Here is a 19,557-nt window from a genome sequence, read left to right as displayed (position 1 = left end):
TGGTGGTAGTTAAGGTAAAGGGTAAAGGTTTTTCCCTGACGTTAAGTCCATTATAAATGGGTAATATAGCTGTGTGGAAGGGCCTTGAGTCTACACTGCCATATAATCCAGTTAAAATCCGATAATCTGTATTTTATAGGCAGTGTGGAAGAGGCCTAAGTGAGGCCTAACTCTGCCTGTCCCCTGGGCCGAGCGGGTTGCTAGGAGACCAAGTCGGCAGAGCTTAGCCTTGTAACTGGCAGCAATTGGATAAAAACAATTATTCCTCTCCCTCTAATTAGGACTTTATTTTTCTTTTCTTTTTGTTGTATGAACGTAGAGGCATGGATGAGGGGTTGTGCTGCCAAGTTTAGTGTTTCTGGGATGTGTAGTTTTGTTGTTTTGTCCTAGGCCGAAATTTCATTACCCTTTTATATATATAGATTATAATAATAATAATAATAATATATGTATATGTGTTTGTGTGTATATATATACACACACACACACACACACACGGAGCGCCTGGTGACGCAATGGTTTAGACTGCTGAGCAGCTGAACTTGCTGACCAAAAGGTCGGCAGTTCGAATCCGGGGAACGAGGTGAGCTCCCATTGTTAGCCCCAGCTTCTACCAGCCCAGCAGTTCGAAAACAAGCAAATGTGAGTAGATCAATATGAGATGACAGAAATTTGAGTGCTAATGGAAGAGAGATGAAAATAGGGTGGCGCTGGGGAGATATCAAACATAAAGAATGGGATAAGAACACAAGAAGAAGCAACTCAGGCAAGCCAAAGAAAACAATAGGTGAAACAATGCAGGGAAACCAAAAGAATAAAGATTTAGGACTAGGACATAACAGCCACACTTTAAAAAATTATATTTCTTCTTCTAGAGATGTGCAGGAATAATTCTCCCCTACTTGACGTCAAGGATAAAATCTCAGCATGTAGTTAAAGAGCAGTTTGAAGCTAATAGCACAAGATTTACGGCACTGTGATTACTGCACCGTAAATAGGGGGAAATAAATTTTGAAATACAATAAGGTGAATAAAAATAGCAGCAATCCTAGATTTGATAATGCTTTTATAGAAATATTAAATAAGAGAATGGCAAAAGGAAGATGAATCAGCAAAAGGACCAGGTAGTGAAGGAATTCAGTCCAGTCTGCAGAACTAGGATGGTTCTTGAAACATGTCTGAAGTCATTTTTATTATATTATCCCAAAACTGAAATGTCAAAGTGTCTGCAGTAGCTTGCAGAAGCAGTTAAGTTTAATGAACCGTGTGCTTAATATATTCTTTCAAATATTATATAGCAGGTTTCACAGAAAAAAGAAAAGACAAATACAGTAGAGTCTCGCTTATCCAACATAAACGGGCCTGCAGAATGTTGAATAAGCGAATATGTTGGATAATAAGGAGGCATTAAGGAAAAGCCTATTAAACATCAAATTAGGTTATGGTTTTACAAATGAAGCACCAAAACATCATGTTAGACAACAAATTTGGCAGAAAACATAGTTCAATACACAGTAATACTATGTAGTAATTACAGTAGAGTCTCACTTATCCAACATAAATGGGCTGGCAGAAAGCTGGATAAGCGAATATGTTAGATAATAAGGAGGGATTAAGGAAAAGCCTATTAAACATCAAATTAGGTTATGATTTCACAAATTAAGTACTAAAACATCATGTTAAACAACAAATTTGACAGAAAAAGTAGTTCAATACACAGTAATGCTATGTAGTAATTACTGTATTTACGAATTTAGCGCCAAAATATCATGATGTATTGAAAACATTGACTACAAAAATGCGTTGGATAATCCAGAACGTTGGATAAGTGAGACTGTACTGTACTGTATTTACGAATTTAGCACCAAAATATCATGATGTATTGAAAACATTGACTACAAAAATGCGTTGGATAATCCAGAACGCTGGATAAGTGTTGGATAAGTGATACTCTACTGTACTGTATTTACAAATTTAGCACCAAAATATCATGATGTATTGAAAACATTGACTACAAAAATGCGTTGGATAATCCAGAACGTTGGATAAGTGTTGGATAAGTGAGACTCTACTGTACTGTATTTACAAATTTAGCACCAAAATATCATGATGTATTGAAAACATTGACTACAAAAATGTGTTGGATAATCCAGAACGCTGGATAAGTGTTGGATAAGTGAGACTCTACTGTACTGTATTTACGAATTTAGCACCAAAATATCATGATGTATTGAAAACATTGACTACAAAAATGTGTTGGATAATCCAGAACGCTGGATAAGTGTTGGATAAGTGAGACTCTACTGTACTGTATTTACGAATTTAGCACCAAAATATCATGATGTATTGAAAACATTGACTACAAAAATGCGTTGGATAATCCAGAACGCTGGATAAGTGTTGGATAAGTGAGACTCTACTGTAGTGTATTTACAAATTTAGCACCAAAATATCATGATGTATTGAAAACATTGACTACAAAAATGCGTTGGATAATCCAGAACGTTGGATAAGTGTTGGATAAGTGAGACTCTACTGTACTGTATTTACAAATTTAGCACCAAAATATCATGATGTATTGAAAACATTGACTACAAAAATGTGTTGGATAATCCAGAACGCTGGATAAGTGTTGGATAAGTGAGACTCTACTGTACTGTATTTACAAATTTAGCACCAAAATATCATGATGTATTGAAAACATTGACTACAAAAATGCGTTGGATAATCCAGAACGTTGGATAAGTGTTGGATAAGTGAGACTCTACTATACTGTATTTACAAATTTAGCACCAAAATATCATGATGTATTGAAAACATTGACTACAAAAATGTGTTGGATAATCCAGAACGTTGGATAAGTGAGACTCTACTGTACCGTATATACAAATTTAGCACCAAAGTATCATGATGTATTGAAAACATTGACTACAAAAATGTGTTGGATAATCCAGAACGCTGGATAAGTGTTGGATAAGTGAGACTCTACTGTACTGTATTTACATATTTAGCACCAAAATATCATGATGTATTGAAAACATTGACTACAAAAATGCGTTGGATAATCCAGAACGTTGGATAAGTGAGACTCTACTGTACCGTATATACAAATTTAGCACCAAAGTATCATGATGTATTGAAAACATTGACTACAAAAATGTGTTGGATAATCCAGAACGCTGGATAAGTGTTGGATAAGTGAGACTCTACTGTACTGTATTTACATATTTAGCACCAAAATATCATGATGTATTGAAAACATTGACTACAAAAATGTGTTGGATAATCCAGAACGTTGGATAAGTGAGACTCTACTGTACCGTATATACAAATTTAGCACCAAAGTATCATGATGTATTGAAAACATTGACTACAAAAATGTGTTGGATAATCCAGAACGCTGGATAAGTGTTGGATAAGTGAGACTCTACTGTACTGTATTTACATATTTAGCACCAAAATATCATGATGTATTGAAAACATTGACTACAAAAATGCGTTGGATAATCCAGAACGTTGGATAAGTGTTGGATAAGTGAGACTCTACTGTACTGTATTTACAAATTTAGCACCAAAATATCATGATGTATTGAAAACATTGACTACAAAAATGCGTTGGATAATCCAGAACGTTGGATAAGTGAGACTCTACTGTAATTAGTGGGTAAGTGTAGTTTGGATTCATAGGACCAAGAGAGAAGAATGTATAAAAGCCCCAAACTCATACAACACACAAGTTTCAGATCATCATCATCATTATCATCATCATTTAATTACTTATTAATCGCCCTCCATCCACAATGCCCTAGGCGATTTACAAGATAAATTTTAAAGGATAAAAATACATACATACAAATATTAATAAAATTAACATAGATTAAAAACTCTAGTAAAGAGCCAGATGATTATAGTACAGGCATGGGCAAACTTTGGCCCTCCGGATGTTTTGGACTTCAACTCCCACAATTCCTAACATGCTCCATGGACACATACAATCTTCTTTCATTCTGGGATACTAAGCCTGATAATGCTCTCCTTTCTTTTGGATCCTGTCTCCAAATATCAGGGTGCAAGCAAAGTGCTTTTAGCCAGGAGACAAAAAATTGCTCTTGCTGAGCATAGGACAAATTTGCTCTTTGCATCAACAGTGCAAACAGAAAACAAAGTACAAAGCTACCAAAGAAAGCCTTGGCTAAGTGTCCCTGTCATTAGGTAAGAAGCCTCTGTGTCTTTTCAATGCATTTCAGTCATCTGTTGCCAACTTCCACTCCTGCTGCTGTTTCTGAAACATTCCCGTTTCAGATACAGGGACTTAAAATTTGGTTAGATCTTTCTCCCGCCATGCCTTTGTTTCACAAACTCCAAAATGACTTTGCTTTATTAAAAAGAGATTTTCTACCCCATTAGCACAGGCTAGCTAATACAGCTGTAAAGCAGAGAATCAATGAGTGGACTCTGCGATTAACGTTGCCATTAGAAATGAAATTCCATCCTTGGAAACCTCTGCAAACCAGATAGATAGGCTTAATCCTTCACAGAAATGAAAGGAGATAAAACACAGTCAACCGGCAACAGGTGTCGTCGAAGGCTTTCAGCCGGAATCACTGACTTGCTGTGAGTTTTGTATGGTTATGTTCCAGAAGCATTCTCTCCTGACGTTTTGCCCACATCTATGGCAGGCATCCTCAGAGAATGTGAGGTCTGTTGGAAACTAGGCAAGTGGGGTTTATAGATCTGTGGAATAATGTCTAGGGTGGGAGAGAGAACTCTTGCATTGAATGGCATTGCAGTTTCAAAGCCTGGCTGCTTCCTGCCTGGGGGAATCCTTTGTTGGGAGGTGTTAGCTGGCCCTGATTGTTTCATGCCTGGAAATCCCCTGTGCCTTTATTTATTTATTTTAGAGTTTTTAAACACCTGCCACCAAAGAGGCAGGAAGCAGCCAGGCTTTGAAGCTGCAAGGCCATTCGATGCTAATCAAGCTGGCTAATTGCAAGATTCACACTTGCCTCAAACAGACAAGAGTTTTTTCTCCTGCCCTGGACATTATTCCACATGTCAGACTACACAGAGAAGCCACTGAAATCCACAAGAATGTGGACAATTTCAATAGAAAGGAGGAAACCATGAAAACAGCCAGGCTTTGAAGCTGCAAGGCCATTCAATGCTAATCAAACTGGCCAATTGCAACATTCATACTTGTGTCAAAAAGACAAGAGGTCTTTTTCCCGCCCTGTACATTGTTCCACAGATAGATAAACCCCACTTGTCTAGTTTCCAACAGACCTCACAACCTCTGCCATAGAAGTGGGTGAAACGTCAGGAGAGAATGCTTCTGGAACATGGCCATACAGGCCAGAAAACTCACAACAACCCGGCAACAGAGATCCTTCTCACTGACAAGACTGAAAGAGCCAACTGAAGAGCTTAAATGGTACAGAACAAGCCGCTAACTATAAGGAGTATCGGTGCCAGACAGCATGTATAAAAGGAATACTCTGAGTTGGATCCAGATTAAGGCATGTGCAAGTGATGGCAGAAAGTTGCCCAAACTGTCATGAAATTTTTCTGGATGGGCTGAGCTACAATGCTCAATGGATAGGCTCAAAAAAGCCATGGCCTTGAGTCTACAAGACCTTTGCAGGACTATGAATAACTGGGCAACCTGAAGGAATATTATTTAGAGCAGTGGTTCTCAACCTGTGGGTGCCCAGATGTTTAGGCCTTCAGCTCCCAGAAATCCTAAAAGCTGGTAAACTGGCTGGAATTTCTGGGAGCTGTGGGCCAAAACACCTGAAGACCTATAGATTGAGAACCATCAATTTAAAGGGTTACCACTGAGTCATTGTGGCAATTAACCACAACAGCAACAATAACAATAGCACAGGGGGAAAGTGTATCCATAACACCAGACAGAGCCAAAATGAACTGAGCCTTCCCATTTTCATATGGCAGAACTTGGAGCCAATCCTGCAAAAATGTTACTTCCAAATTGGGTTCCTGGAGCTGCAGCTCAAACAAGTACCCGAACACTCCTATCTGGCTGGCACTCTACCACAAGATTGGATAACATGTAGATATCGTAGTTCCTTGTCCCAGTAAATGACTACTTGAATTCAAACTATGCAAAATAAAATGCAGAAGATCAGTGTGAGCTTTCACATTCTCCAGAATTGTTCATCACATGGGACAAAAGATTCTGGAATAAGAAAATAAAAAGTCCAAAAATGTGGTTGGATATTTTAGCAGGAAGGTAATTAAGAATAATAATAATGATAATAATAATAATAATAATAAGCTGCTGTAAGAAAATCGCACAGATAGACTACAAACAGAGGCACAACCATGTGGCCCAAATGATTCATTGGAACTTATGCCTCAAGTACCACCTCCCAGCAGCTAACAACTGGTGGGATCACAATCCAGCAAAAGTATTGGAAAATGAGCACGCAAAGATACTGTGGGACTTCCGAATCCAGACTGACAAAGTTCTGGAACACAACACACCAGACATCACAGTTGTGGAAAAGAAAAAGGTTTGGATCATTGATGTCGCCATACCAGGTGACAGTCGCATTGACGAAAAACAACAGGAAAAACTCAGCCGCTATCAGGACCTCAAGATTGATCTTCAAAGACTCGGGCAGAAACCAGTGCAGGTGGTCCCGGTGGTGATGGGCACACTGGGTGCCATGCCCAAAGATCTCAGCCGGCATTTGGAAACAATAGACATTGACAAAATTATGATCTGCCAACTGCAAAAGGCCACCCTGCTGGGATCTGCACGCATCATCCGAAAATACATCACACAGTCCTAAACACTTAGGAAGTGTTCGACTTGTGATTTTGTGAAACGAAATCCAGCATATTTATCTTGTTTGCTGTGTCATAATAAAATAATAAAAATAAATCTTTATTTATATCCTGCTTTTCTCCGTCACAGCACCCAAAGCGGCTTACAAATAACAGAAACATCAATAGTATAAGCACAATAGGATAAACAGGTTAAGAAAAACAACTACTGTATGCATTCAAGTTCATGAGGCATCATATCGAGACACCTGCGCCCTTTGGCTGACAGCTACAGATGACTCCAATGCCCGACTTCCTTGCTCAATCTGACATGCAGTTATTTTCTCCAGCAGATTTTGTGCTTTAAGTGCCAAACCTAGATTTTCACGCGGCGCATAAAAGATGCATCCACTTCATAAACACCCCATACGGGAAAGCGCAGACCTCGGCCTCCCCTCCTGGGTTTCCTGCTCATTAATCAACACAACATAATGGAGTTGTTCCTTCAAACAGAATAAGCCAGAACCCTCATTAAGCAGAAGCATTTAAGTGCTTTTCTGGGAGGAAAAACAAAAAAAAAAGAACATGTTGCAGTCCAACCTGAATCACGTTTGTGATAGAGCTGTAACTCTCACACCAGTTTCATGCTGGGGAAACCTTGGCCTTTCCTATTAGCCTAGCCAACATGGACAAATATGGGAGCAGTAGACAAAAACATCTGGAGAGCAAAGATGCCATAATAATAAAAAAAAAACAGAAGCATCATCTGGCTCAGCTGCCTGCTGGCTTCAAAAACAGACTAGGAGACCAACACACCTCAGCTGGAAACTTCACCTTTGGAACCGAGCATACACTCTTAGCCAGAAAATTCAATGAAATACAATCCAATAAGACCTTGGAGAAGGGCCATAGAGGAGTGATACAGTCCATATTTTGCACGCAAAGAGCACAGGGTTCAACTCCTGGTACGATTTTCTTCTATTTTTGACTTTGCCTATTGCACTAATTTAACATGTCTTTTTTTAAAATAATAATAATAATTTTATTGAAAAACATATAACATAAGTGATAGACATACAAACAAACCGCTGTGCAAGAAGTATAGAACAATAACATAAGATACACACCCACATAAATGTATATATATATGCATACATACATACACATTTATATCTGAAGAAGAAGAAAGGGAAGAAATAAGAAAGAGAGAGATAAAGAGGAAAAAGATAATAATGATAATAATAATAATAATAATAAAAGATAAAAGAGACATAAACCAAAAACAAAAACAGAAACAACCAAAAAACAAAAGAAAAAAAACGGGAAAAAAATCCAAATTCTCCCTATAGTCTTGACATCCATATATAAACATTATATAAACAATACAATCACATTAAGATTGACTTCCTGCTATTATGTGGTGCTTTGAAACCCATTCTTTTTATGTACAGCGCCCCTTTGTTTCTTTTATCTGCTTGTTTTCTCTTTACTACTAGGTCTGGGATGATCCTATGTTCATTCTTCTCTAAACCATATTCATATTATTATCTTGCAATTTTCGTTTCTTAAATAGTTTTGATTAATTCCCAATTTGTTTGTTTTCTTGATTTTCCTTGCGTGTTTGATAATAAGTATGTTAATTTATCCATGTTCATTATTTCAAAAATTTTGTTGTGCCATAATTTAATGTCTTTGGAGCCCCCAATGGCACAGCGGATTAAACTGCTGAGCTGCTGAACTTGCTGACTGAAAGGTTGGCGATTTGAATCCGGGGAGCAGGGTAAGCTCCGGCTATTAGCTCCAGCTTCCACCAACCTAGCAGTTCGAAAACATGCAAATGTGAGTAGATCAATAGGTACCTCTTCTGCAGGAAGGTAACGGCACTCCATGCAGTCATGCCTATGGCCACATGACCTTGGAGGTGTCTACGGACAACGCTGGCTCTTTGGCTTAGAAATGGAGATGAGCACCAACCCCCAGAGTCGGTCACGACTGGACTTAACGTCAGGGGAAAACCTTTACCTTTACCTATAATGTTGTTGTCTTATTTTGTCTTACATTGTTGTAATGCATTTTAATGTACAGTAGAGTATGGCTTATCCAACATAAACGGGCCGGCAGAACGTTGGATATGTGAAAATGTTGGATGATAAGGAGGGATTAAGGAGAAGCCTATTAAACATCAAATTACATTATGATTTTACAAATTAAGTGCCAAAACATCATGTTTTACAACAAATCGATAGAAAAAAACAGTTCAATATATGGTAAGGTTATGTAGTAATTACTGTATATATGAATTTGGCACCAAAACATTAATAATAATAATAATAATAATAATAATAATAATAATAATAATAATACAGTAGAGTGTCACTTATCCAACATATACGGGCCAGCAGAACGTTGGATAAGCAAATATGTTGGATAATAAGGAGAGATTAAGAAAAAGCCTATTAAACATCAAAATAGGTTATGATTTTACAAATTAAGCACCAAAACTTCATGTTATACAACAGGTTTGACAGAAAAGGTAGTTCATCACACATTAATGTTATGTAGTAATTACTGTATTTACGAATTTAGCACCAAAATATCACAATGCATTGAAAATATTGACTACAAAAATGCGTTGGATAATCCAGAATGTTGGATAAGTGAGACTCTACTGTAATAACTTTATTTATATACCGCCCTATCTCCCAGAAGGGACTCACTGCAAGTTCAGCAATGTATTGAAAACACAGGCTACAAAAACATTGACTAGTAAAAGGCATTCTGTGTTGGATAATACAGAACATTGGATAAGTGAAGGTTGGATAAGCGAGACTCTACTGTAATTCCATTTTAAACTGTGTCATTCCAGCTTGGCCCCATGTAAGTCGCCCCGAGTCCCTTCGGGGAGATGGAGGTGGGGTACAAAAATAAAGGTTTTTTTGCCCTTGGAATGAAGCAGTGCCATAACAGATGTGGTTGTTTCAAATATACATCAAATCTTTCCTTGATCAAGCGATTCCCTTTGCGTCTGCTCCCAACATATTACAAAAACTATTCCAGGATTTCATACCCATAACAAGAGATCGGGAGGAAAAGTTACTATTTGGACAACTCTCAGAAAATCCTCCAGCCAATAGGTTTCCAGATCATTTGAACTTCGACAACCGAAAGCCCCAATCGACGCAGCCAATATTAAAGGATTGTGGGAACTGTCATTCGAAAGGCTCCTGTTTCAGATCCATTTTCAGCAATGGTTCAAAGGCCAGATGGTAAAGAGACCCAGGCTTGCTTAAAATACCCAACATGTCCCATCAAAGAACCTCCTATTCTGGGGAATTTCTGTCCCCAAATAAGCATTGATTTCTTTTGCAGCTTAAACTGGCAGCTTCAGCCGGAGGGGGAAACAAAAAAGATCTCACGTGCATCAAAAACACAACACATACCCGAAGCGATCACAATCAAGGCAACGGTAGTCTGTCTTGAAAAAAACGAGATCCTTAAAACCACTGCATGCTGGGAACTGTCAGAAAATCAATATGAGGCCCTATTGCTTGGCCTAGAATAACTGAAGACCCTCCTCACATTATAAATGGTCTAAAGTCCCACGAGGGACCAAAACATTCCCTGCAATTTCGCCTGATTGAGCGGATCATTTGCCCTCAAGCCGGGAGCACGCAACTGCCAAGCCCAAGCAGGCGAGTTATACCATCTGCCATCGAGGCGACAGTCCCGGGTCTTTAAATAGCCGATGGTCAACCGCAGAAGCCCCAAACACGTGCCAATCTCTGTCCCGAGATGGGAGCATGCGTCACCATACAAAAGGCTGTCACCTGGAGCACCTGTCAGCTGAGCAAACGGGCTTCCATATGAAACGAACAAGACGTTGCTTCCAGGAACCTGCTATGCTTAGCCACCACCACTATCTATATACACATAATAAAAGTGATGGAGACCAAGCAAGTGGGGTTTCTATATCTGTGGAACAATGTCCAGAGTGGGAGAAAGATCTCTTGTCTGTGTGAATGTTGCAATTGGCCACCTTGAGTAGCATTGAATGGCCTTGCAGCTTCAAAGCCTGGCTGCTTCCTGCCTAAGGGAATCTTTTGTCGGGAGTCGGCCCTGACTGTTTCTTTTTTTTAAAAAAAATAGTTTTTATTGAATTTAAAATTTTTCATACAATAATTACTTTTATCACATACAGTAGAGTCTCACTTATCCAACATAAACGGGCCGGCAGAACGTTGGATAAGCAAATATGTTGGATAATAAGGAGAGATTAAGGAAAAGCCTATTAAACATCAAATTAGGTTATGATTTTACAAATTAAGCACCAAAACATCATGTTATACAACAAATTTGACAGAAAAAGTAGTTCAATATGCAGTAATGCTATGTAGTAATTACTGTATTTACACATTTAGCACCAAAATATCACGATATATTGAAAACATTGACTACAAAAATGCATTGGATAATCCAGAATGTTGGATAAGCGAGTGTTGGATAAGTGGGACTCTACTGTATATACAGAAAGTCTTTGGAGATGTCTACGGACAACACCGGCTTTTCAGCCTAGAAATGGAGATGAGCACCAACCCAAAGAGCTGGACACAACTAGACTTAATGTCAGGGGGAAACCTTTACCTTTTATATAAAGCAGCAGCATCTATAGATTTAATTAATTCAGTAATTAATTACATGGCTTTTATTGTATTTCCAGGAGAAATGCAGATCCTTCAAAGCTCTGGAAAGATAAAAAGGACGCTTATGGCGAAGCGATGTTGGAAGGAGGAGCTAAGGAGCAACAGATTCAAGCCAGGCCACCGGATAACAACATGTACCTTCCAAATGCAGGCTGACAGCACGCAAACCAAAGTTCACCATCAAATACCAGCTGCCAAGTGCTTCACGAAGGGCTATCGGGGAAGGCAATGACATTCCAGGCCTCTATATCCATTGGCAGCAGCTATTCTGGACTGCAAGGTCCCTTTTTGGCAAACGTCCATTGAAGACTAGAGCATCCAAAGCTGTTTCATGTCAAGGCACGCATGACCAAACGCAACAGTACCATCCCCTTATCTACTAAGGTCGAAACAGACAACCAAGTAGCATAATCCCAAACCCAAACAACTCAATAAACTTGTCCAGTCAATATAAGCCTACAGCCCTGAGTGTCTGAGCTGCAAAAAGGATCGCTGAACAGAAAATAAAATAAAATCTAGGCCAATCGGGAAACGCAGGGCGTGTAAATGTCTTGTTATGGATCTGAAAAGACTGGCAGCTTTGAGGATTTCAGCATCTCGATTTCTCTATCTGAAAAAAAATGCCTTATCAGATTTTGGCTCTGGCCCAGGCCGAAAGCAATAACATTGTCAACGTAAGCAAATGCTCTCCAACGCCGGAGCAAAACCTTCTCGCTTGACTTCAGGCAGAGATTCCCAGCAACGGATGGATTAATCCAGAGCCATTCGTGACAGCATCGCATATCCATTGAGAACTCCACCGGGTTGATAAGGAAACTTGTCATGTTTAAATTTGTTTTATTTATTTACTACATTTATATCCCGCTCTTCTCACCCCGAAGGAGACTCAGAGCGGCTTACAAATCAAATATACATACAATATATTATAAGCAGACCACAATATAAGCATTAAATTACTATATTGTACTATATCATTATATGGGAATATTATTAATAATATTACACTTAATATATAATTAATACTATTATATTTATTGTTGTTTTAATGTGGAATTTTACTATAATGTGTATGTTATAGTCATTTTATACTTTTGATATTAATGAAGAAATTGTGGCATTGAATGTTTGCCATTTATATGCATGTTAACCGCCATGAGTCCCTCTGGGGAGAGAGGGCAGTCTAGAAATAGTTTATTATTATTATTATTATTATTATTATTATTATTACTGTATTATTATTATTACAGTAGAGTCTCATTTATCCAACATAAACAGCCCGGCAGAATGTTGGATAGGCGAATATGTTGGATAATAAAGAGAGATTAAGGAAAAGCCTATTAAACATGAAATTAGGTTATGATTTTACAAATTAAGCACCAAAACATCATGTTATACAACAAATTTGACAGAAAAAGTAGTTCAATATACAGTAATGCTATGTAGTAATTACTGTATTTACAAATTTAGCACCAAAATATCATGATGTATTGAAAACATTGACTACAAAAATGCGTTGGATAATCCAGAACGTAGGATAAGCGAATGTTGGATAAGTGAGAGTCTACTGTACTACATTTATATCCTGCTCCTCACCCCGAAGGGGACTCAGAGCGGCTTACAAATCAAATATACATACAATATATTATTAGCAGAGCACAATATAAGCATTAAATTACTATATTGTACTATATCATTATATGGTAATATTATTAGTAATATTACACTTCATATATAATTAATATTATTACATTTATTGTTTTTTTAATGTGGAATTTTACTATAATGTGTATGTTATAGTCATTTTATACTTTTGATATAATGAAGAAATTGTGGCATTGAATGTTTGCCATTTATATGCATGTTAAACACCCTGAGTCCCTCTGGGGAGAGAGGACAGTCTAGAAACAGGCTATTATTATTATTATTATTATTATTATTATTATTATTATTATTATTTTATTATGACACAGCAAACAAGATAGATATGCTGGATTTCGTTTCACAAAATCACAAGTCAAACACTTCCCAAGTGTCTAGGACTGTGTGATATATTTATTATTATTATTATTATTATTGACACAACAACATTGTATGACACAGCAAACAAGATAGATATGCTGGATTTCGTTTCACAAAATCACAAGTCGAACACTTCCCAAGTGTCTAGGACTGTGTGACATATTTATTATTATTATTATTATTATTATTATTGACACAACAACATTGTATGACACAGCAAACAAGATAGATATGCTGGATTTCGTTTCACAAAATCACAAGTCGAACACTTCCCAAGTGTCTAGGACTGTGTGATATATTTATTATTATTATTATTATTATTATTATTATTATTATTGACACAACAACATTGTATGACACAGCAAACAAGATAGATATGCTGGATTTCGTTTCACAAAATCACAAGTCGAACACTTCCCAAGTGTCTAGGACTGTGTGATGTATTTTCGGATGATGCGCGCCGATCCCAGTAGGGTGGCCTTTTGCAGCTGGCAGATCGTAATTTTGTCAATGTCTATTGTTTCCAAATGCCAGCTGAGATCTTTTGGCATGGCACCCAATTATTATTATTATTATTATTATTATTATTATTAACTTGCAACTGGAGTATAGAATGTACCACCTCAGCTTTAACCTGGCTGAAAAGGGTTACTGTTTTCTCTTCCAAATCCAGGAGACGTACCACGCAAGCACCGGGCCAACCCAACAGGGAACTTGCAAATGAAATGGAACGGGTGACGTTAAGGGATGAAGTCTCAGGTGTTGGAAAAAAGGACGTGGCAGCCACGCACACACGTAACGAAAGGAGGCAAGAAATGCCAAGGAGCCTGGTGGGTTTCTCCCGCAGAGCACCCAAGGGAAAAACATCTGAGCGAAGGGAATGATTAAACAAGCAACGAAGGAATCGGAGTAGGGTGGAGCTGCACACGCAGGCAGCGTCTGAGGCCGGCGGTGACACCTGGGAGAGGAAACTTGTCCTGACCGGCCGTACCTGGCTGCGCACCTGCCTGCACTTCTCCTCGACTCATGGTAGTGAATGCAATTCTTCCTCTGCCATTCGCTGTATCGCAAGAGCCCCGTGTGCAGCGGGGCAAGACAAAGCAAAAAGAGGGGAGTGTGGGGTCCAGCCTAGCAGTAGCAGCTCTTCATAGCCTGGGCTTTATCCCTGGAACTCAGGAAGCAGCAGGGATAGAGACACATATTCTTATTTTTTAATTATTGCTATTTGGCAGACATTACAGGGTGACAAAGACAAGGACAAACAGACTTAAGGATGGATTGTTGTGCATTTTCCGGGCTGTATGGCCATGTTCCTTCTCTCCTGACGTTTCGCCCACATCTATGCCAGGCATCTTCAGAGGTTGAGGGATCTGTTGGAAACTAAGTAAGTGAGGTTTATGTATGTGCAATATTCGGGGTGGATATATAAACCTCCCGTGCTGAGTTTTCCAACAGATCTCACAACCTCTGGAGATGCCTGCCATAGATGTGGGTTTTATTTATTTCGTGTCAAAACCATTGCATAATAAATAAGTTTAAAAGTGATAAAATAAAGGGAATCACAAGCAGCTAAATAGTTTTAGACCAAAAGTGGGCAACAGCGACCGCATTGTCCGTGGCTTTGAACAACTCCTCCTCCGTGCATGAGGCAGGGCACTGTGGGCAAGCAGACATATGTGGAGTTGTTTGTTCTGCTCCACAGTCACACAAGGTGGAGGATTCCTCCAGGTAGTGCCACCTTGCCAAGTTGTGAAACGTCAGGAGAGAATGCTTCTGGAACATGGCCATACAGCACAGAAAATTCACAGCAACCAAGTGATTCCAGACATGAAAGCCTTCAACAAGACTTAAGGATGGCTCTTATCCTAGAGCTAGGAGTTGCGATGGTGCAATGGGTTAAAAACCCTTGTGCTGGCTGAACTGCTGACCTGAAGGTTGGGTTGCTGACCTGAAGGTTGCCATTTGGAATCCGCAAGATGGGGTGAGATCATCCCCTGTTTTCTGGGTGTTGCTCTTTATTGACTGACCTGATTTTAGAGTTTTTAAAATACTGGTAGCCAGATTTTGTTCATTTTCATGGACATTCCACTGATATATAAACCTTGCTTGACTAGTTCCCAACAGACCTCACAACCTCTGAGGATGCCTGCCCTAGATGTGGGCGAAACGTCAGGAGACATTATAATACTGGTAGGAGAGTAAAATCAGGTCAGTAAATAAAGAACAACACTCAAAAGACAGGGGAATTCCAGACAGGAAATAATCAGAGCCAGCTAACACCTCCCCAGGAAGGCAGCAGCCAGGCCTTGAAACTGAAAGGCTATTCCATGCTAATCAAGGTGGCCAATTGCAACATTCACACTCGCCTCAAACAGACAAGAGTTCTTTCTCCCACCCTGGACATTATTCCACAGATAGATAAACCCCACTTGCCTAGTTTCCAACAGACCTTACAACCTCTGAGGATGCCTGCCATAGATGCGGGTGAAACATCAGGAGGGAATGCTTCTGGAACATGGCCAGACAGCCTGGAAAACTCACAACAACCCAGTGATGAAAGCCTTTGACAAAACATAGGATTCTAGAGTTGGTCCATCCAGTCCAACCCCATTCTGCCAAAAAGCAGGAAAATTGCAATCAAAGCACCCCCGACAGATGGCCACACAGCCTCTGCTTAAAAGCCTCCACATGTTTAAATACTGTCTATATTTAATCCTGTTTGTAATGTTTGTAATATTTGAAATGGTTTTGGTGATGCTTTGATGCTTTGATGCTAAGCCGGTTGGAGAGAGATCAAGCGGGGTATCAATCAATATAATAATAACAATACTGCAGGATATAATAATAATAATAATAATAATAATAATAATACAGTAGAGTCTCACTTATCCAAGCTAAACGGGCCGGCAGAAGCTTGGATAAGCAAATATGTTGGATAATAAGGAGGCATTAAGGAAAAGCCTATTAAACATCAAATTACATTAAGATTTTACAAATTAAGCACCAAAACATCATGTTATACAACCAATTTGACAGAAAAAGTAGTTCAATACGCAGTAATGTTATGTTGTAATTATTGTATTTACGGATTTAGCACCAAAATATCACAATATATTGAAAACATTAACTACAAAAATGGCTTGCATAATCCAGAAGCTTGGATAAGTGAGTGTTGGATAAGTGAGACTCTACTGTACTTCCTATATTTAATCCTGTTTGTAATGTTTGTAATATTTGAAATGGTTGTGGTGATGCTTTGATGCTAAGCCGCTTGGAGAGAGATCAAGCAGGGTATCAATCAATATAATAATAACAATACTGCAGGATATAATAATAATAATACAGTAGAGTCTCACTTATCCAAGGGCCGGCAGAAGCTTGGATAAGTGAATATGTTGGATAATAAGGAGATCAAGCGGGGTATCAATCAATATCAACCTCCTTGCCTTTAGGAAAGCCTGCAAAACCTTGCTCTTCCGACAAGCTTTCAATGGGTGAAAAACTCGGGGCTATGTCTGTTTTTATTGTTTTTATTGTTATTTTAAAGCTAAGTGTATTGTTTTAATCTATTTGTGTAAACCGCTCTGAGCCAAACTGGGAGTAGCGGTATATAAGTCTAATAAATAAATATAATAACATCAATAATACTGCAGGATATAATAATAATAATAATAATAATAATAATAATAATAATAATAATAATAATTTTTTAAAAATACGATCTGCCAACTGCAAAAGGCCACCCTGCTGGAATCTGCGCGCATCATCTGAAAATACATCACACAGTCCTAGACACTTGGGAAGTGTTCGACTTGTGATTTTGTGATATGAAATCCAGCATATCTATCTTGTTTGCTGTGTCATAATAAAATAATAATTCAAAGACTCTGGCAGAAACCAGTGCAGGTGGTCCCGGTGGTGATCGGCACATTGGGTGCCGTGCCAAAAGATCTTAGCTGGCATTTGGAAACAATAAACATTGACAAAATCACAATCGGTGAACTGCAAAAGGCCACCCTACTGGGATCTGCACACATCATCAGATAATACATCAGACAGTCCTAGACACTTGGGAAGTGTTCGACTTGTGATTTTGTGATACGAAATCCAGCATATCTATCTTGTTTGCTGTGTCATAATAATAATAATAATAATAATAATAATCCAAAAATACATCACACAGTCCTAGACACTTGGGAAGTGTTCGACTTGTGATTTTGTGATACGAAATCCAGCATGTCTATCTTGTTTGCTGTGTCATCATAATAATAATAATAATAATAATGATGATAATAATAATCCAAAAATACATCACACAGTCCTAGACACTTGGGAAGTGTTCGACTTGTGATTTTGTGATACGAAATCCAGCATATCTATCTTGTTTGCTGTGTCATAATAATAATAATGATAATAATAATAATAATCCAAAAATACATCATACAGTCCTAGACACTTGTGATTTTGTGATACGAAATCCAGCATGTCTATCTTGTTTGCTGTGTCATAATAATAATAATAATAATAATAATAATAATAATAATCCAAAAATACATCACACAGTCCTAGACACTTGGGAAGTGTTCGACTTGTGATTTTGTGATACAAAATCCAGCATATCTATCTTGTTTGCTGTGTCATAACAATAACAACAATAATAATAATAATCAAGGGGTGGGGTTAGTTGCCCCCTTGCCATGGAGAGACCAAGGGGAAGGTTTAATGTGGGGAGATCCAACCCAGTGCAATCTGATGGGGAGCCTGCCAATGCCAACTCCACATTCCTGAGCATTAGAAAGAATTGAAGAAATAGAGAGAGGCGCAGACTTCTTGCCAAGGGGAGCAAGATGATGATGATGGTGATGATGATGGTGATGATGATGGCCCACCCTCCGGAAAAGGAGGAGGAGGAGGAGACCCCCGCCCCTTCCCAGCCAAGAAGGTGGGAGCCAGCCTTCCCTTTCCTCCGTAGAGAGAGTCTGCTCGGGGTGAGTCTCTCTTTCAGGAGGGAAGGGAGTAAAGGCTCTTTGTCCCGGTCTCGGGCAGACCTACCAGCCGGAGCGAAGACCCTCCGCGCCGCCGCCACCGCTGCTGCCGCCCGGCTGTCATCTTGCTGGAGGCGCGGAGAGGAAGAGGAGGAGGAGGAGGAAGAAGAAGAGGAGGAGGAGGAGGAGGAGCGCCTCGGAGAGGAAGGGAGGGAGGGAGGGAAGGAGGAGAGGCGGGCCGGGATTGGGGAGGGAAGAGGGAGGGAAGGAGGAGCCCTGCGCGCCGCCTCCCGCCCAACCCGCCTCGCCCTCCCCTTCCTCCCCTTCCTCTCCTCCTCCTCTTCCTCTCCGCGGCGCCCCGACGGACGCACAAATGCCTCCGAGAAGAGACGCCGACGCCCGACCTCCGTAGGAAGAATGGCCCCGGAATGGTCTCCTTCTCTCTTCTGCCCCCGCGCCCACTCCAGACCTTAACACACACACACACCCCTAACACGTTTCTCCAAGCCTGTAGCAAAAGGGGTTCAAATCTGAATTTTCACTGGTTAACCAAAAGCCCCTCCAGGTCGAGTTCCCCCAGAACAGTGGTTCCCAACCTTTTGTTTTTACTAAGGACCACTTTGACCAGGGACCACTTTGAGCAGGGATCACTTGAACAGGGACTACTTGACTAGGACCCACTTGACCAGGGACCACTTTGAGCAGGGATCACTTGACCAGGGACCACTTTGACCTAGGACCACCTTGACCAGGGACCACTTTGACCTAAAACCACCTTGATCTGGGACCCCTTTGACCAGGGACCACTTTGTAGGCCTTTTGACCAGGGACCATATGACTAAGGACCTCTTGACCAGGGACCACTTTGACCAGGGACCACCTTGATCTGGGACCACTTTGACCAGGGACCCCTTTGACCGGGACCACTTTGACCAGGGACCACTTTGTGGGCCTTTTGGCCAGGGACCATTTGACTAAGGACCTCTTGACCAGGGCCCACTTTGACCAGGGACCCCTTTGACCGGGACCACTTTGACCAGGGACCACTTTGACCAGGGACCCCT

The 19,557-nt window shown here is 39.7% G+C and overlaps 1 protein-coding gene across 1 annotated transcript in view; it reads right to left on the bottom strand.

The window, feature by feature from the left end:
* mid2 (midline 2) overlaps positions 1-18,713 on the bottom strand; it is a 232,568-nt gene extending 213,855 nt beyond the window's left edge. The window contains exon 1 of the mRNA XM_062964066.1: positions 18,561-18,713. The gene's annotated coding sequence lies outside the window, so the exon portion shown is untranslated. The remainder of the gene's footprint in view (positions 1-18,560) is intronic.
* Between the last annotated feature and the right edge of the window lie 844 nt (positions 18,714-19,557).

The sequence above is a fragment of the Anolis carolinensis genome, unplaced genomic scaffold, assembly GCF_035594765.1.
Source record: "Anolis carolinensis isolate JA03-04 unplaced genomic scaffold, rAnoCar3.1.pri scaffold_12, whole genome shotgun sequence".
Classification (NCBI taxonomy): Eukaryota; Metazoa; Chordata; class Lepidosauria; order Squamata; family Dactyloidae; genus Anolis; species Anolis carolinensis.
This window is presented reverse-complemented; position numbering and strand designations above follow the sequence as displayed.